The 20994-nt window shown below is 48.0% G+C and overlaps 1 protein-coding gene across 7 annotated transcripts in view; it reads left to right on the top strand.

Annotated features, from left to right (window-relative positions):
• The window catches only part of EP300 (E1A binding protein p300), a 498766-nt gene that overhangs the window by 396808 nt on the left and 80964 nt on the right, over positions 1–20994 (top strand). The window lies entirely within an intron of this gene.

Genomic DNA, 20994 nt, shown 5'->3' with positions numbered 1-20994 from the left:
AAAACCCCCCCTGGTCTGCCCTCCGAAGACGCGGGTACTTACCTGCAAGCAGACCGGAACCGGGGCACCCCCTTCTCTCCATTCTAGCCTATGTGTTTTGGGCACCACTTTGAACTCTGCACCTGACCGGCCCTGAGCTGCTGGTGTGGTGACTTTGGGGTTGCTCTGAACCCCCAACGGTGGGCTACCTTGGACCAAGAACTGAACCCTGTAAGTGTCTTACTTACCTGGTTAACCTAACAAATACTTACCTCCCCTAGGAACTGTGAAAATTGCACTAAGTGTCCACTTTTAAAACAGCTATTTGTCAATAACTTGAAAAGTATACATGCAATTTTGATGATTTGAAGTTCCTAAAGTACTTACCTGCAATACCTTTCGAATGAGATATTACATGTAGAATTTGAACCTGTGGTTCTTAAAATAAACTAAGAAAAGATATTTTTCTATATAAAAACCTATTGGCTGGATTTGTCTCTGAGTGTGTGTACCTCATTTATTGCCTTGTGTATGTACAACAAATGCTTAACACTACTCCTTGGATAAGCCTACTGCTCGACCACACTACCACAAAATAGAGCATTAGTATTATCTATTTTTACCACTATTTTACCTCTTAGGGGAACCCTTGAACTCTGTGCATGCTATTCCTTACTTTGAAATAGCACATACAGAGCCAACTTCCTACATTGGTGGATCAGCGGTGGGGTACAAGACTTTGCATTTGCTGGACTACTCAGCCAATACCTGATCACACGACAAATTCCAAAATTGTCATTAGAAATTGATTTTTGCAATTTGAAAAGTTTTCTAAATTCTTAAAAGACCTGCTAGGGCCTTGTGTTAGATCCTGTTTAGCATTTCTTTTAGAGTTTAAAAGTTTGTAAAAGTTTGAATTAGATTCTAGAACCAGTTGTAGATTCTTAAAAAGTATTCCAACTTTTAGAAGCAAAATGTCTAGCACAGATGTGACTGTGGTGGAACTCGACACCACACCTTACCTCCATCTTAAGATGAGGGAGCTAAGGTCACTCTGTAAAATAAAGAAAATAACAATGGGCCCCAAACCTACCAAAATACAGCTCCAGGAGCTTTTGGCAGAGTTTGAAAAGGCCAACCCCTCTGAGGGTGGCAACTCAGAGGAAGAGGATAGTGACTTGGAGGACAATTCCCCCCTACCAGTCCTATCTAGGGAGAACAGGGTCCCTCAAACCCTGACTCCAAAAATAATAGTCAGAGATGCTGGTTCCCTCACAGGAGAGACCAACACCTCTGAAATCACTGAGGATAGCCCCAGTGAAGAGGACATCCAGTTAGCCAGGATGGCCAAAAGATTGGCTTTGGAAAGACAGATCCTAGCCATAGAGAGGGAAAGACAAGAGATGGGCCTAGGACCCATCAATGGTGGCAGCAACATAAATAGGGTCAGAGATTCTCCTGACATGTTGAAAATCCCTAAAGGGATTGTAACTAAATATGAAGATGGTGATGACATCACCAAATGGTTCACAGCTTTTGAGAGGGCTTGTGTAACCAGAAAAGTGAACAGATCTCACTGGGGTGCTCTCCTTTGGGAAATGTTCACAGGAAAGTGTAGGGATAGACTCCTCACACTCTCTGGACAAGATGCAGAATCTTATGACCTCATGAAGGGTACCCTGATTGAGGGCTTTGGATTCTCCACTGAGGAGTATAGGATTAGATTCAGGGGGGCTCAAAAATCCTCGAGCCAGACCTGGGTTGACTTTGTAGACTACTCAGTGAAAACACTAGATGGTTGGATTCAAGGCAGTGGTGTAAGTAATTATGATGGGCTGTACAATTTATTTGTGAAAGAACACCTGTTAAGTAATTGTTTCAATGATAAACTGCATCAGCATCTGGTAGACCTAGGACCAATTTCTCCCCAAGAATTGGGAAAGAAGGCGGACCATTGGGTCAAGACAAGGGTGTCCAAGACTTCAACAGGGGGTGACCAAAAGAAAGGGGTCACAAAGACTCCCCAGGGGAAGGGTGATGAGACAACCAAAACTAAAAATAGTCAAGAGTCTTCTACAGGCCCCCAAAAACCTGCACAGGAGGGTGGGCCCAGAGCCTCTTCACAAAACAATGGGTACAAGGGTAAAAACTTTGATCCCAAAAAGGCCTGGTGTCATAGCTGTAAACAGCATGGACACCAAACTGGAGACAAGGCCTGTCCCAAGAAAGGTTCCACCCCAAACTCCCATCCAGGTAACACTGGTATGGCTAGTCTCCAAGTGGGATCAACAGTGTGCCCAGAGCAAATCAGGGTCCACACTGAAGCTACTCTAGTTTCTGAGGGTGGGGTGGATTTAGCCACACTAGCTGTCTGGCCGCCTAACATGCAAAAATACAGACAGCAACTCTTAATTAATGGGACTAGAATAGAGGGCCTGAGGGATACAGGTGCCAGTGTCACCATGGTGACAGAGAAACTGGTTTCCCCTGGCCAATACCTGACTGGAAAAACTTACACAGTCACCAACGCTGACAATCAGAGAAAAGTACATCCCATGGCAATGGTTACTTTAGAATGGGGAGGGGTCAATGGCCTGAAACAGGTGGTGGTCTCCTCAAATATCCCAGTGGACTGTCTGCTTGGAAATGACCTGGAGTCCTCAGCATGGGCTGAGGTAGAGCTAAAAACCCATGCAGCAATGCTGGGTATCCCTGAACTGGTGTGTGTGAAAACAAGAGCACAGTGCAAGGCACAGGGTGAACAAGTAGAGCTGGAGTCTGGAAGAATGGCCCAGCCTACCAAGAGAACAGGAAAGTCAGTTGGGAAACCAACTGCAGCACAGCAAAAGAAAGGGAACCTCTCTTCTCAGGAAGAAGTTCTGCCCTCTGAGGGAACTGAGCCTTTGGAGCTTGAACCTTATCAGGTTGAGCTCTTAGGCCCAGGGGGACCCTCAAGGGAGGAGCTGTGTAAGGGACAAGAAACCTGTCCCTCTCTTGAAGGCCTTAGGCAGCAAGCTGCTGAAGAGTCCAAAGGCAAGAAAAATGGAACGCATAGGGTCTATTGGGAAGATGGACTCCTGTACACTGAGGCCAGAGACCCCAAACCTGGTGCCACTAGGAGAGTGGTAGTGCCTCAGCTGTTCAGGAAGTTCATCCTAACATTGGCCCATGACATTCCCCTTGCTGGACATTTGGGACAAACCAAGACGTGGGAGAGGTTAGTCAACCACTTCTACTGGCCCAATATGTCCAACATGGTTAAGGAGTTTTGCCTCTCCTGCCCCACCTGTCAAGCCAGTGGTAAGACAGGTGGGCATCCAAAGGCCCCCCTCATTCCACTTCCAGTGGTGGGGGTTCCCTTTGAAAGAGTGGGTGTGGACATAGTTGGTCCACTGGAACCTCCCACAGCCTCAGGAAATATGTATATCCTGGTAGTAGTGGATCATGCTACCAGGTATCCTGAAGCTATTCCCCTTAGGTCGACTACTGCCCCTGCAGTAGCCAAGGCCCTCATTGGTATCTTTACCAGAGTGGGTTTCCCTAAGGAGGTGGTGTCTGACAGAGGTACCAACTTCATGTCAGCATACCTAAAGCACATGTGGAATGAGTGTGGAGTGACTTATAAATTCACTACACCATACCATCCACAAACTAATGGCTTGGTTGAGAGATTCAACAAGACATTAAAAGGCATGATCATGGGGCTCCCAGAAAAGCTCAAAAGGAGATGGGATGTCCTCTTGCCATGTCTGCTTTTCGCTTACAGAGAGGTGCCACAGAAGGGAGTAGGATTCTCCCCCTTTGAACTTCTGTTTGGTCATCCTGTAAGGGGACCACTTGCTCTTGTTAAAGAAGGCTGGGAGAGACCTCTCCATGAGCCAAAACAAGACATAGTGGACTATGTACTTGGCTTTCGCTCTAGAATGGCAGAGTACATGGAAAAGGCAACCAAAAACCTTGAGGCCAGCCAACAGCTCCAGAAGTTTTGGTATGACCAAAAGGCTGCACTGGTTGAGTTCCAACCAGGGCAGAAAGTCTGGGTTCTGGAGCCTGTGGCTCCCAGGGCACTCCAGGACAAATGGAGTGGCCCTTACCCAGTTCTAGAGAGGAAGAGTCAGGTCACCTACTTGGTGGACCTGGGCACAAGCAGGAGCCCCAAGAGGGTGATCCATGTAAACCGCCTTAAACTCTTCCACGACAGGGCTGATGTCAATCTGTTGATGGTAACAGATGAGGATCAGGAGGCAGAGAGTGAACCTCTCCCTGATCTTCTGTCATCAGACCCAAAAGATGGTACAGTAGATGGAGTGATCTACTCAGACACCCTCTCTGGCCAACAGCAAGCTGATTGTAGGAGAGTCCTACAACAGTTTCCTGAACTCTTCTCCTTGACCCCTGGTCAGACACACCTGTGTACCCATGATGTGGACACAGGAGACAGCATGCCTGTCAAGAACAAAATCTTTAGACAGTCTGACCATGTTAAGGAAAGCATCAAGGTGGAAGTCCACAAGATGCTAGAATTGGGAGTAATTGAGCGCTCTGACAGCCCCTGGGCTAGCCCAGTGGTCTTAGTCCCCAAACCTCACACCAAAGATGGAAAGAAAGAGATGAGGTTTTGTGTGGACTACAGAGGGCTCAATTCTGTCACCAAGACAGATGCTCATCCAATTCCAAGAGCTGATGAGCTCATAGACAAATTAGGTGCTGCCAAATTCCTAAGTACCTTTGACTTGACAGCAGGGTACTGGCAAATAAAAATGGCACCTGGAGCAAAAGAAAAGACAGCATTCTCCACACCTGATGGGCATTATCAGTTTACTGCTATGCCCTTTGGTTTAAAGAATGCCCCTGCCACCTTCCAAAGGTTGGTGAATCAAGTCCTTGCTGGCTTGGAGTCCTTTAGCACAGCTTATCTTGATGATATTGCTGTCTTTAGCTCCACCTGGCAGGATCACCTGGTCCACCTGGGGAAGGTTTTGAAGGCTCTGCAATCTGCAGGCCTCTCTATCAAGGCATCCAAATGCCAGATAGGGCAGGGAACTGTGGTTTACTTGGGACACCTTGTAGGTGGAGGCCAAGTTCAGCCACTCCAACCCAAGATCCAGACTATTCTGGACTGGGTAGCTCCAAAAACCCAGACTCAAGTCAGGGCATTCCTTGGCTTGACTGGGTATTACAGGAGGTTTGTGAAGGGATATGGATCCATTGTGACAGCCCTCACTGAACTCACCTCCAAGAAAATGCCCAAGAAAGTGAACTGGACTGTGGAATGCCAACAGGCCTTTGACACCCTGAAACAGGCAATGTGCTCAGCACCAGTTCTCAAAGCTCCAGATTATTCTAAGCAGTTCATTGTGCAGACTGATGCCTCTGAACATGGGATAGGGGCAGTTTTGTCCCAAACAAATGATGATGGCCTTGACCAGCCTGTTGCTTTCATTAGCAGGAGGTTACTCCCCAGGGAGCAGCGTTGGAGTGCCATTGAGAGGGAGGCCTTTGCTGTGGTTTGGTCCCTGAAGAAGCTGAGACCATACCTCTTTGGGACTCACTTCCTAGTTCAAACTGACCACAGACCTCTCAAATGGCTGATGCAAATGAAAGGTGAAAATCCTAAACTGTTGAGGTGGTCCATCTCCCTACAGGGAATGGACTTTATAGTGGAACACAGACCTGGGACTGCCCATGCCAATGCAGATGGCCTTTCCAGGTTCTTCCACTTAGAAAATGAAGACTCTCTTGGGAAAGGTTAGTCTCATCCTCTTTCGTTTGGGGGGGGGGTTGTGTAAGGAAATGCCTCCTTGGCATGGTTGCCCCCTGACTTTTTGCCTTTGCTGATGCTATGTTTACAATTGAAAGTGTGCTGAGGCCTGCTAACCAGGCCCCAGCACCAGTGTTCTTTCCCTAACCTGTACTTTTGTATCCACAATTGGCAGACCCTGGCATCCAGATAAGTCCCTTGTAACTGGTACTTCTAGTACCAAGGGCCCTGGTGCCAAGGAAGGTCTCTAAGGGCTGCAGCATGTCTTATGCCACCCTGGAGACCTCTCACTCAGCACAGACACCCTGCTTGCCAGCTTGTGTGTGCTAGTGAAGACAAAACGAGTAAGTCGACATGGCACTCCCCTCAGGGTGCCATGCCAGCCTCTCACTGCCTATGCAGTATAGGTAAGACACCCCTCTAGCAGGCCTTACAGCCCTAAGGCAGGGTGCACTATACCATAGGTGAGGGTACCAGTGCATGAGCATGGTACCCCTACAGTGTCTAAACAAAACCTTAGACATTGTAAGTGCAGGGTAGCCATAAGAGTATATGGTCTGGGAGTCTGTCAAACACGAACTCCACAGCACCATAATGGCTACACTGAAAACTGGGAAGTTTGGTATCAAACTTCTCAGCACAATAAATGCACACTGATGCCAGTGTACATTTTATTGTAAAATACACCACAGAGGGCACCTTAGAGGTGCCCCCTGAAACTTAACCGACTATCTGTGTAGGCTGACTAGTTTTAGCAGCCTGCCACAAACCGAGACATGTTGCTGGCCCCATGGGGAGAGTGCCTTTGTCACTCTGAGGCCAGTAACAAAGCCTGCACTGGGTGGAGATGCTAACACCTCTCCCAGGCAGGAATTGTCACACCTGGCGGTGAGCCTCAAAGGCTCACCTCCTTTGTGCCAACCCAGCAGGACACTCCAGCTAGTGGAGTTGCCCGCCCCCTCCGGCCAGGCCCCACTTTTGGCGGCAAGGCCGGAGAAAATAATGAGAAAAACAAGGAGGAGTCACTGGCCAGTCAGGACAGCCCCTAAGGTGTCCTGAGCTGAGGTGACTCTGACTTTTAGAAATCCTCCATCTTGCAGATGGAGGATTCCCCCAATAGGGTTAGGATTGTGACCCCCTCCCCTTGGGAGGAGGCACAAAGAGGGTGTACCCACCCTCAGGGCTAGTAGCCATTGGCTACTAACCCCCCAGACCTAAACACGCCCTTAAATTTAGTATTTAAGGGCTACCCTGAACCCTAGAAAATTAGATTCCTGCAACTACAAGAAGAAGGACTGCCCAGCTGAAAACCCCTGCAGCGGAAGACCAGAAGACGACAACTGCCTTGGCTCCAGAAACTCACCGGCCTGTCTCCTGCCTTCCAAAGATCCTGCTCCAGCGACGCCTTCCAAAGGGACCAGCGACCTCGACATCCTCTGAGGACTGCCCCTGCTTCGAAAAGACAAGAAACTCCCGAGGACAGCGGACCTGCTCCAAGAAAAGCTGCAACTTTGTTTCCAGCAGCTTTAAAGAACCCTGCAAGCTCCCCGCAAGAAGCGTGAGACTTGCAACACTGCGCCCGGCGACCCCGACTCGGCTGGTGGCGATCCAACACCTCAGGAGGGACCCCAGGACTACTCTGATACTGTGAGTACCAAAACCCGTCCCCCCTGAGCCCCCACAGCGCCGCCTGCAGAGGGAATCCCGAGGCTTCCCCTGACCGCGACTCTTTGAACCTAAAGTCCCGACGCCTGGGAGAGACCCTGCACCCGCAGCCCCCAGGACCTGAAGGACCGGACATTCACTGGAGAAGTGACCCCCAGGAGTCCCTCTCCCTTGCCCAAGTGGAGGTTTCCCCGAGGAATCCCCCCCTTGCCTGCCTGCAGCGCTGAGGAGATCCCGAGATCTCTCATAGACTAACATTGCGAACCCGACGCTTGTTTCTACACTGCACCCGGCCGCCCCCGCGCCGCTGAGGGTGAAATCTCGGTGTGGACTTGTGTCCCCCCCGGTGCCCTACAAAACCCCCCCTGGTCTGCCCTCCGAAGACGCGGGTACTTACCTGCAAGCAGACCGGAACCGGGGCACCCCCTTCTCTCCATTCTAGCCTATGTGTTTTGGGCACCACTTTGAACTCTGCACCTGACCGGCCCTGAGCTGCTGGTGTGGTGACTTTGGGGTTGCTCTGAACCCCCAACGGTGGGCTACCTTGGACCAAGAACTGAACCCTGTAAGTGTCTTACTTTCCTGGTTAACCTAACAAATACTTACCTCCCCTAGGAACTGTGAAAATTGCACTAAGTGTCCACTTTTAAAACAGCTATTTGTCAATAACTTGAAAAGTATACATGCAATTTTGATGATTTGAAGTTCCTAAAGTACTTACCTGCAATACCTTTCGAATGAGATATTACATGTAGAATTTGAACCTGTGGTTCTTAAAATAAACTAAGAAAAGATATTTTTCTATATAAAAACCTATTGGCTGGATTTGTCTCTGAGTGTGTGTACCTCATTTATTGCCTTGTGTATGTACAACAAATGCTTAACACTACTCCTTGGATAAGCCTACTGCTCGACCACACTACCACAAAATAGAGCATTAGTATTATCTATTTTTACCACTATTTTACCTCTAAGGGGAACCCTTGGACTCTGTGCATGCTATTCCTTACTTTGAAATAGCACATACAGAGCCAACTTCCTACACTAGCATCACAATGGTCACAAGCACAGGGTCACCTTCTAGATCTGGTGTTAATAGACCGCCAAACTTACCTCTCGCTTCTGTGATGGAACAACATAAATTTAAACAAAGGGCGGCCTTTCCAAGACCCAGTGCCACAATACGTAATAACAACAGATGCTTCCATGACAGGGTGGGGGGCACACCTCGATCAACACAGCATACAAGGACAATGGAACGTACATCAAACAAAACTGCATATAAATCACCTAGAACTTCTAGCAGTTTTTCAAGCACTAAAAGCTTTCCAACCAATAATAGTTCACAAATACATTCTCGTCAAAACAGACAACATGACAACAATGTATTATCTAAACAAGCAAGGGGGGGACGCACTCCACGCAGTTAAGCCTGCTAGCACAAAAGATTTGGCGTTGGGCAATTCACAACCAAATTCGCCTAATAGCACAATTTATACCAGGGATCCAAAATCAACTCGCAGACAATCTCTCTCGAGATCACCAACAGGTCCACGAATGGGAAATTCACCCCCAAATTCTGAACACTTATTTCAAACTCTGGGGAACACCTCAGATAGACTTGTTTGCGACAAGGGAGAACGCAAAATGCCAAAACTTCGCATCCAGATACCCACACAAACAGTCCCAAGGCAATGCCCTATGGATGAACTGGTCAGGGATATTTGCTTACGCTTTTCCTCCTCTCCCTCTCCTTCCTTACCTGGTAAACAAACTCAGTCAAAACAAACTCAAACTCATATTGATAGCACCAACTTGGGCAAGGCAACCCTGGTACACAACGCTGCTAGACCTATCAGTAGTACCCTGCCTCAAATTGCCCAACAGGCCAGATCTGTTGACACAGCACAACCAAAAGATCAGACACCCAGATCCAGCATCGCTGAATCTAGCAATCTGGCTCCTGAAATCCTAGAATTCGGGGACTTACAACTTACACAAGAATGTATGGAAGTCATAAAACAAGCCAGAAGGCCATCCACCAGGCACTGCTATGCAAGTAAATGGAAGAGGTTTGTTTGCTACTGCCATATTAATCAGATACAACCATTACACACAACTCCAGAACATGTAGTGGGTTACTTGCTTCACTTACAAAAATCTACCCTGGCTTTCTCTTCCATTAAAATACACCTTGCAGCAATATCTGCATACCTGCAGACTACCTATTCAACTTCCCTATATAAGATACCAGTCATTAAAGCATTCATGGAGGGCCTTAGAAGAATTATACCACCAAGAACACCACCTGTTCCTTCATGGAACCTAAATGTTGTCCTAACTAGACTTATGGGTCCACCTTTTGAACCCATGCACTCCTGCGACATACAGTTCCTAACCTGGAAGGTGGCATTTCTCATCGCCATTACTTCCCTAAGACGAGTAAGCGAGATTCAGGCGTTTACAATACAGGAACCTTTTATACAACTACACAAGAATAAGGTCGTCCTAAGGACCAATCCTAAATTTTTGCCAAAGGTTATTTCACCGTTCCATCTAAATCAAACAGTGGAACTTCCAGTGTTCTTTCCACAGCCAGATACCGTAGCTGAAAGGGCACTACATACATTAGATGTCAAAAGAGCATTGATGTATTACATTGACAGAACAAAAAACATCAGAAAGACTAAACAACTATTTATTGCATTTCAAAAACCTCATGCAGGAAACCCAATATCAAAACAAGGTATAGCCAGATGGATAGTTAAATGCATCCAAATCTGCTACCTTAAAGCTAAACGACAGCTGCCCATTACACCAAGGGCACACTCAACCAGAAAGAAAGGTGCTACCATGGCCTTTCTAGGAAACATCCCAATGCAAGAAGTATGTAAGGCAGCCACATGGTCTACGCCTCACACATTCACCAAGCACTACTGTGTAGACGTGTTATCCGCACAACAAGCCACAGTAGGTCAAGCCGTATTAAGAACATTATTTCAGACTACTTCCACTCCTACAGGCTGATCCACCGCTTTTGGGGAGATAACTGCTTACTAGTCTATGCAAAACATGCGTATCTACAGCGACAGATGCCATAAAACTGAAAATGTCACTTACCCAGTGTACATCTGTTCGTGGCATCAGTCGCAGTAGATTCGCATGTGCCCACCCGCCTCCCCGGGAGCCTGTAGCAGTTTGGAAGTTACCTTCAATTATTTATCTATGTATCATCTCAACCTTAAATAAGTGCATACTTAGTCACTCCATTGCATGGGCACTATTACTACAATTCAACTCCTACCTCACCCTCTGCGGGGAAAAACAATCGAAGATGGAGTCGACGCCCATGCGCAATGGAGACAAAAGGAGGAGTCACTCGGTCCCGTGACTCGAAACACTTCTTCGAAGAAAAACAACTTGTAACACTCCGGCCCAACACCAGATGGCGAGCTATTGCAAAACATGCGAATCTACTGCGACTGATGCCACGAACAGATGTACACTGGGTAAGTGACATTTTCATTTCTGCGACCGTCTGGGTGCCAGTCGACATCAGTACCTCAGCTCCCTTCCGGAATCTCCTTGGCTTGCTGGAGCCTTGGCTAAAGGTTGTCCACCTTTCCTGCACTGTTTTCGTGTTTTTTTTCTTCTTCTGGGGCCTACATGCAGGTACTGCAGGAGTAGTACCCCCAGAATGCTTGGGAGAGGTCTGGCACTGGACCGTTTCTTCTCTTGGGCTCTGACCAACCTCTGAGATAATCAAGGGGGAGGTCTGCACTGACTACCACCCTTCTCCAGCTAAAAGTCCCACCCACTTCTGGGGACACTAAAGCCACAGGCCTGCTAGTGACTTTTTCTGGGCTAACCCTTATTCTGGCAGTCTCACCTGGGAGGTACTGGTTTGAGAGCACCAGCCTGTCATGCACAATAGTGTGACTGGCAGACGTGCCTCTCAGGGCAGTGGCTGGGGTTTCATTCACCAGTAGGTGGTGCAATTGTCTACTTCCCTCTGGAATCTCCATCTCACCTTTTGGGCCCATTTTCCTGTTAAAGGCTATGAGGACCTCCTCATCTGAGGAGTCATCCCCAATGGCTACACTGGTCACCCCTGGGATTTTGCCTAGGGGGTTTGTTTTTGGGACAGGAAGTGTCCTTGGTGTGATGCCGTCTGTCTACAGTTGTGGCATCATGCCTTAGTGGCATCCCAGTTCTTACCCTGGTACTCACTTTTGTTGTGGGATGTGTCTTGGAAGCCACCCACCTGGATAGGTTTTTGGGGGCCTACAGAAGACTTTCATTTTTTTTCTTCTAGGAGTGTCACCCACTTTCTCCCGGGAAGGCTTTGTAACCCCTTTCTTTTGGTCACCCCCAGTGGATGTTTTTGTTACCCTAGTCCTTGACACAGTGGTCTGCCTTCCTACCTAATTCTTGCGGAGAAATTTGACCTAGGTCTACCAGATATTGATGCAACTTTTCATTGAAGCAGTTTCTTAAAATGTGTTCTTTCATAAACCAATTATAAAGCCCATCATAGTCATGCACTTTGTTTCCAGTTACCCAACTATCCAGTGTTTTCACTGAGTAGTCTACAAAATCAAACCAGGACTGGCTTGAGGTGTTGTGAGCCCTCCCTGAACCTAATTCTATACTCCTCAGTAGTGAACCCAAAGCCCTCATTCAGGGTAGCCTTCATGAGGTCATGATTCAGCATCTGCACCAGTGAGTGTGAGGAGCCTATCCCTACACTTACCAGTAAACAGTTCTTAAAGGAGAGCTCCCCAGTGAGACTTTTTTTAATCTTCTGGTTCCACAAGCCCTCTCAAAGGCTATGAACCACTTGGTGATGTCATCACCATCCTCATATTTGGGGACAATCCCTTTAGGGATGTTAAAATACTCTCTGTCCCTAGCTATTTTGTTGCTGCCACCATTTATTGGTTCTAAACCCATTTCCTTTCTCTCCCTTTCTATAGCCAGGAGCTGTTTCTCCAAAGCTAATCTTTTGGCCATCCTTGCTAAAAGGATGTCCTCCTCATTGAGGCTGTCCTCGATGTTCCCAGAGGGACTGGACTCACCTGTGGAAGAACCAGAATCTCTGAGTCTGATTTGTGTTGACAGTTGGGCTCCCCATGCCACTTAAAAACAAAAAAATAAATTAAAATACATACCTCAATTTACCTGGGATGGGTCCCCCCATCCATGGGTGTCCTCCAGGGGGTGGGTGAGGGTGGCAGGGGGTGTTCCTTGGTGCAGGAAATCTCTGACCATGGAAATTTGCCCACAGGTCCCCTAATGCCTGCCCTGACCCAGGCGTTAAAAAATGGCGCTAAACAGGCTTAGCGCCATTATTTAAGGCCCTCCTCCTCCCAATCGTCATTTTAGCGCGGGAGGATAAATAAGGCGCAAATGCCTTCGTCATTTTTTGCACGGGAGCGCCTACCTTGCATCTCATTGACGCAAGGTAGGATTCCACGTCCCAAAAATGATGCAAACTCCATAACTTTGATGCTAGAGGGGTCTAGCGCCAAAGTATAAATATGGAGTTAAGTTTGCGCCGGATTTGCGTTAAAAAAAATAACATAAAAAAACTGCAAATCCAGCGCAATCAGAGTATAAATATTCCCCTAAGTATATACACAATAGCAATCAGTAAAGAGCATAAAGGGCAATTACCTTTGGCAAAGTATTAGAAAACAGTGTAGGCCCTAGGGGTGGGCCAAACTATATACTAAATAAGTGGAATGAGAGATACAGCCCACTCACCCAAGGAAGTGGAATCAGTATATGGGAGCTGGTGGAACTAGGAACCCCAAGAGGTGAGTACCGGTGTGACCCCCAGCAACCAGGAGAGCAGAGGTAAGTACCTGGTTTTCCCAAAAGGAGGACTTTGGAAAAGGAGTGTGCAAGAGCCAAACAAGACTGGAAGGACCCAAAGGTGGATTCTGGCAGAAGAGGACCTGCAAAGAAAGGGAACCAAGTGCAGTTCGAGTTGGAGTGCACAGTTGTGACAGGTGCCATTACCCGCTATTCTGTGGATGCAGTACCAGGTTGACTGGGGACGAAGAAGACTAGCTGTGCAGCACAGAAGATGAAGAGTTCCTGAAGTGATGCAGTCTGTGTCCAACGTCATCTGTCAGGCTGCAGTGGTGCAAAAAAGCCCTTCAACAAGCCTTGGCAAATGCAGTAGGAAAAAAAGAAGTGTTGCAAGACTGAAGAGGACAAGCAAGGCCCAGGGGCCTCGACCCAAGAAGGAGAGTCCTGTGTGACCCTCAGCAGTCGGAAGAGTCACAAGAAGAGGAGGAAGCCCACTGGCAGCAGGCGCAGCAGTTGCAGTGAGGCCCTCTCTGCACATCTGAAGAGAAGTCCCATGTCGCTGGAACAGCAGATAGTAGGCTGTGCTAAGCAGGAAGAAGTGCTGAGGGCCTGGGGCTACACAAAGCCTAAATATCCCTTTGAGGAGGAGCAAACAAGCCTTTGTAGCTGCAAGAGCCACAGTGCACAGGGGTACTGTCCTGCAAGGAGCGGCAAGAGCTTACTGTCTCCCAAGTTGGACAGCTTGCAGAGAGGACCAAGGGGACCACTCTAGACCACCACCTGTGATGCAGGATCCACGCAGCTCCAGAGGAGAGATGATCCACGCAGCTGGTCGTCTTTGCAGTTAGTGCCTGCAGATGCAGGGGAGTGACCCCATCGCTCCATGGGAGATTCCTTCTTACCTCTTGGTGCAGGCTGGAGTCTCGTCGACCTCAGAGGATGCACAGGCAGGGAAATGTTGCAGTTGCAGGAAGGAGCAGTCTCGTCACTGAAGTTGCAGATTGTTGGTTCCTGTGGAGTCCAGTTATGGTTCCAGTGGCCAGAAATGAAGCAAACGTTGCAGAGGAGTCCTGCTGGAAGGTAGTCTTGCACGTTAAAACTGTGGACCCACCCAAGAGGGAGATCCTGCATAGCCCAGAAAGGGGGATTGGTCACGTAGCAGGGTGACCACATATCAGGTGGAGACTGCGACGTCAGCTACCTGACCTGGCCACTCAGATGCTCCCAGGGGCTCGCCCACCTTGGATCCAAGATGGCAGAATCAAGTGGCCACCTGAAGGAGCTCTGGGCACCACCCCTGGGTGGTGATGGACAGGGGAGTGGTCACTCCCCTTTCTGTTGTCCAGTTTCACGCCAGAGCAGGGACTTGGGGATCCCTGAACCAGTGTGGACTGGTTTACGCACGGAGGGCACCAAATGTGCCCTTCAAAGCACAACAAGTGGCTTGGAGAGGCTACCCCTCCTAAGCCATTCACACCCATTTCTAAAGGGAGAGGGTGTTACCTCCCTCTCCGAAAGGAAATCCTTTGTTCTGCCTTCTTGATCAGATCAAGCAGCAGGAGGGCAGAAACCTGTATGTAGGGTGGCAGCAGCTTGCGCTGCCCGGAAAACCCTGTAAGACTGGTGGTAGCCATACTGGGGATCCTCTAAGGAGCCCCCAGAGTGCATGGAATCCTACTTCCAGTACTGGCAACAGTATTGGGGTATGATTCAGACATGTTTGATACCAAACATGTCTAGGTTCAGAGTTACCATTATGTAGCTGGACATAGGTAGTGACCTATGTCCAGTACACGCCTAAAATGGCATCCTTGCACTCACGGAGTCCATGAAAATGGAACTGGAATGCGTGGGGGCACTTTTGCTAGTGCAGGGGAGCCCTCACACAAAGGTACTTGCACCCTACCCTCTGAGCTAGGAGGGCCTGCTATATGGGTAACTTCTAGTGACCTGGTGCTGTGACCTATGGTGAAAAAGGGTGCATGCACCCTTTCATGCAGGCTGTAATTGCAGGCCTGCAGACCACTTTGCATGGGCTCCCCATGGACATGCTGCAGCCCTTGGGGATCCCCTGGGACCCCAATGCCCTGGTTACCTGTGTACCACTTACTAGGGACTTATATGGGGGCACCAGTATGCCAAATGTGGGGTGAAAATGTTGCTAGTTACCAAGTTAGAAGAGAGAGAGCATAATCACTGGGGTCGTGTTTCTTAGGATCCCAGTGAACACAGCCAAACACACTGACAACAGCCAAAAAAATGGGGGTAACCCTGCCAAGAAAAGGGGCACTTTACTGCAATCGTCCACATCCACCACCTGGGGGAATATCTTCCTGGAATGGACAGTGCAGTGGTTGACCTGCTAAGCAGGATGCAGAGACAAGTCCTCAAGTGATAATTCCACCCCCAAATCCTCAGCTTTTGCTTCCAGCTTTGGGGAACACCAGAAGTGTATCTATTTACCACCATAGAAAACTCAAAATGCTGAAACTTCCCCTTCAGGTACCAACATCTATGGTCCAGGGACAATGCTTCATGGATGAACTGGTCAAGGATATTTGCGTACGCTTCTCAGCCTGTCCCACTCATTCCATATCTGGTCAGGAAATTCAGACAAAAGTCTCTCAAAATGATTCTCAGAACTCCAACTTTGGTAGAGTTGCCTCTAGTGCCTCACAAGAAGCTTATCAACATACCAGATCTTCTCACTCAGAGCAACGGCAGAGTCAGGCATCCAAACTCCAAACAACTCAACCTTGCAATCTGACTCCTGAAGTTGTAGAGTTTAGATATTTGCAATTGCCTCCCGAATGTATGGACATTGAAAAAGAGGCAAGAAGTCCATCAGAAAGAGCCTGTTATGCAGCCAAGTGGAAATGTTTTGTACACTTTTGTACAGCCCAGCATACAGACTCTTGTGTGCAACAGATAGTATGCTACCCCGTCATACTAAGCATACAACTGCTTTTTTGCAGCAATTGTGGCTTGCCTCTAAAACAACAAGCGTCAGTCACTTTTTCGCATATTAGCCATTAAAGCGTTCATGGAAGGGTTGAAAAGAATAATTCCACCACGTACACCACCAGTACTTTTGTTGAACTTTAACGTCGTCCTTATACAGCTAATGTCAACACCTTTTTAACCACTGCATTTGTGTCCTGCATTTCCTCTCTTGGAAGGTAGCTTTCCTTGTCGCGATAACTTCCCTGAGAAGAGTTAGTGAAATTCATGCTCTAACCAAAGAAGAACCTTACCGTCAGTTTTCCAGGATAAGGTACGTCTTCATACAAATCCAGAATCTCTCACAAAGGCCCACTCTCCATTTCATTCAAACCAAACACTTGATTTGCCAGTATTCTTTCCTGAGCCACACTTGATGTTAAAAGAGCACTCCTGTATTACATCGAGAGGCATAAAACTTTTAGGAAGACACAACAGCTTTCTGAGGCTTTCTGAAAACCACGGAAAGGTAAAGCCATTTCTATAGCAAGAATTGCAAATGGGATTGTGAAATGTATCCAGATCTGTTTTGGAAAGGCCAAAAGAACTTTACATACCATTCTAAGAGCCCACTCTACTATGAAAAAGGTGCTTCACTTGCTTTCTTAGGAAACATCCACTTAGCAGACATTTGTAAGACGGCTGCTTGGTCAGATCCACACACATTCACAAAACACTATTGTGTGGATGTTCACACCAGGCAGTCTTTTGTAGGTCAAACAGTCTTATAAACATTATTTCAATCATCTGCATCATCTGATGCCTGGAGCCACTGCGAGAGGAGTACTGCTTCACAGTCGGTGAATAGCATGTGTATCTGCAGCCAACACAAGCTGTGAATGGAGTATCTTAACCTGTAAGCATCTGTTCATAGTGTGTTGTAGGAAGTTGGCTCTGTATGCACTATTTCAAAGTAAGGAATAGTATGCACAGAGTCCAAGGGTTCCCCTTAGAGGTAAGATAGTGGCAAAAAGAGATAATACTAATGCTCTATTTTGTGGTAGTGTGGTCGAGCAGTAGGCTTATCAAAGGAGTAGTGTTAAGCATTTGTTGTACATACACACAGGCAATAAATGAGGTACACACACTCAGAGACAAATCCAGCCAATAGGTTTTGTTATAGAAAAATATCTTTTCTTAGTTTATATTTAGAACCACAGGTTCAAATTCTACATGTAATATCTCATTTGAAAGGTATTGCAGGTAAGTACTTCAGGAACTTTGAATCATTACATTAGCATGTATACTTTTTACATAAAACACAATAAGCTGTTTTAAAAGTGGACACTGCAATTTTCACAGTTCCTGGGGAGGTAAGTTTTTGTTAGTTTTTGTCAGGTAAGTAAATCACTTACAAGTCTCAGGTTTGGGTCCAAGGTAGCCCACCGTTGGGGGTTCAGAGCAACCCCAAAGTTACCACACCAGCAGCTCAGGGCCGGTCAGGTGCAGAGGTCAAAGAGGTGCCCAAAACGCATAGGCTTCAATGGAGAGAAGGGGGTGCCCCGGTTCCGGTCTGCCAGCAGGTAAGTACCCGCGTCTTCGGAGGGCAGACCAGGGGGGTTTTGTAGGGCACCGGGGGGGACACAAGTCCACACAAAAAGTACACCCTCAGCGGCACTGGGGCGGCCGGGTGCAGTGTAGAAACAAGCGTCGGGTTTTCAATGGAAATCAATGAGAGATCAAGGGATCTCTTCAGCGTTGCAGGCAGGCAAGGGGGGGCTCCTCAGGATAGCCACCACCTGGGCAAAGGAGAGGGCTTCCTGGGGGTCACTCCTGCACAGGAGTTCCGTTCCTTTAGGTGCTGGGGGCTGCGGTGCAGGGTCTTTTCCAGCCGTCGGGAGATGGAGTTCAGGCAGTCGCGGTCAGGGGGAGCCTCAGGATTCCCTCTGCAGGCGTCGCTGTGGGGGCTCAGGGGGGACAACTTTGGTTACTCACGGACTCGGAGTCGCCGGAGGGTCCTCCCTGAGGTGTTGGTTCTCCACCAGTCGAGTCGGGGTTGCCGGGTGCAGTGTTGCAAGTCTCACGCTTCTGGCGGGGAGTTGCAGGGGTCTTTAAGTCTGCTCCTTGAAACAAAGTTGCAGTTCTTTTGGAGCAGTGCCGCTGTCCTCTGGAGTTTCTTGGTCTCTTGGAAGCAGGGCAGTCCTCTGAGGATTCAGAGGTCGCTGGTCCTGGAGAAAGCGTCGCTGGAGCAGGGTTCTTTAGAAGGCAGGAGACAGGCCGGTAGGACTGGGGCCAAAGCAGTTGGTGTCTTCTTTCTTCTTCTTCTGCAGGGGTTTTCAGCTCAGCAGTCTTCTTCTTCGGTAAGTTGCAGGAATCTAAATTCTTAGGTTCAGGGGAGCCCTTAAATACTAAATTTAAGGGCGTGTTTAGGTCTGGGGAGTTAGTAGCCAATGGCTACTAGCCCTGAGGGTGAGTACACCCTCTTTGTGCCTCCTCCCAAGGGGAGGGGGTCACATCCCTAATCCTATTGGGGGAATCCTCCATCTGCAAGATGGAGGATTTCTAAAAGTTGGAGTCACTTCAGCTCAGGACACCTTAGGGGCTGTCCTGAATGGCCAGTGACTCCTCCTTGTTTTTCTCATTATTTTCTCCGGCCTTGCCGCCAAAAGTGGGGGCCGGGGCCGGAGGGGGCGGGCAACTCCACTAGCTGGAGTGTCCTGCGGTGCTGGCACAAAGGGGTGAGCCTGAGGCTCACCGCCAGGTGTGACAGCTCCTGCCTGGGGGAGGTGTTAGCATCTCCACCCAGTGCAGGCTTTGTTACTGGCCTCAGAGTGACAAAGGCACTCTCCCCATGGGGCCAGCAACATGTCTCGGTTGTGGCAGGCTGCTGGAACCAGTCAGCCTACACAGATAGTTGGTTAAGGTTTCAGGGGGCACCTCTAAGGTGCCCTCTGGGGTGTATTTTACAATAAAATGTACACTGGTATCAGTGTGCATTTATTGTGCTGAGAAGTTTGATACCAAACTTCCCAGTTTTCAGTGTAGCCATTATGGTGCTGTGGAGTTCGTGTAAAACAGACTCCCAGACCATATACTCTTATGGCTACCCTGCACTTACAATGTCTAATGTATTGCTTAGACACTGTAGGGGCACAGTGCTTATGCACTGGTGCCCTCACCTATGGTATAGTGCACCCTGCCTTAGGGCTGTAAGGCCTGCTAGAGGGGTGACTTATCTATACCTGCATAGGCAGAGAGAGGCTGGCATGGCACCCTGAGGGGAGTGCCATGTCGACTTACTCGTTTTGTTCTCACCAGCACACACAAGCTGGCAAGCAGGGTGTCTGTGCTGAGTGAGGGGTCTCCAGGGTGGCATAAGATATGCTGCAGCCCTTAGAGATCTTCCTTGGCATCCGGGCCCTTGGTACCAGGGGTACCAGTTACAAGGGACTTACCTGGATGCCAGGGTGTGCCAATTGTGGAATCAAAAGCACATTTTAGGTGAAAGAACACTGGTGCTGGGGCCTGGTTAGCAGGGTCCCAGCACACTTCTCAGTCAAGTCAGCATCAGTATCAGGCAAAAAGTGGGGGGTAACTGCAACAGGGAGCCATTTCTTTACATGTGTATTAAAGATTAACTTGCACCCCTTCTGCCTCCCTGGCAGATATGAGATGGTGTCAGGTTTACACACATGAAAATCTATGTATACATACAAACATAAATTTCATCATATTGCATACATGTTCAGCAGCATGTACTATCTTCAAAAGCTTCATTCTCACTCACTAGCATGGCAAGGGGGGGGGGGGAAATGGGCAATCTACCAATGCACATTCTCTCGAAGAAGAGGAGATTCAACCTCCTCCCAGCAGTGATAAACTTCCTTGAGAGAAGCAAGTTGTGAAGTCCATTCCCAACACTAGATGGCACGAGTGTGCATAGTATATGAATCTGCAGCTCTGCACACTACGAATAGATGCTTACAGTGTAGGTGCTGAAAGCTGAATTAAACTTTGACCTAAAATATGACCTTTATGCTTTTGATTACATATGCAAGCTAAGGCAGTGTGGTCTGGGTGCTCTCGCAGGTTAGAGTTTTCCATAAGTCATCCAGACTGCTCAGTCGTCCATTTCAAAAGTATTACCCATTTTTGCCTACACCAAGTGATAATTTTCCAGTCCTTTCCTCTTTCGCAGAGAAATTACTACACACGGAGGATGGGAGGTCTACCTGGACTACAAGGACGGAGTCAATATGTTGTCTGTCTCTTTTGGTGTTGCTTTATAGAGGAGTCTAAGGGGCTCCAAACAGGAAATTGCCATATAGATTCCTTGTCTTTTCACAAAAAAAGTAAAAGCATTTGACCAGAATTGCTCTGGTGTAGACTGCTTGCTGTGGATATTTACAAGGCTGCCCCCACTGTTCACATTCATAAGGACTATTGCATGGATATGCATTGTGCTGCTGAACCCTTACTTTTTTGGCATGAATAAAATGCAGTTTTAAGTTATTGCACTCTACTCCATGTAACTAACTATTGTCCTCGTTCTCGCATGTTGATATCATTTATTGACTGACATGCAACCTACACTCATCCCCAGTAAGTAACAATTCGACTTACTAGACTTATGTTTCAGAAGAGAGCCTCCAGGGTTTAAGTGAAGCTTGTTCACAATCTGCAAACCCCAAACAGAGGTGAACTGGATGCTGTATTAAATGTGTTGCACAGAATCTCAGCTTGACAAAGGCAGTGGATCTTGACAGACTGTAATGCTATTTAACTGTTATACTCAAACTTCTGTTCCCTTTGCCTTCCCCGGTTCTCATTCT

Source organism: Pleurodeles waltl, chromosome 4_2 (assembly GCF_031143425.1).
Source record: "Pleurodeles waltl isolate 20211129_DDA chromosome 4_2, aPleWal1.hap1.20221129, whole genome shotgun sequence".
NCBI lineage: Eukaryota > Metazoa > Chordata > Amphibia > Caudata > Salamandridae > Pleurodeles > Pleurodeles waltl.
Note: the sequence above shows the minus strand (reverse complement) of the source record. Positions and strands in the feature narration are given on the sequence as shown.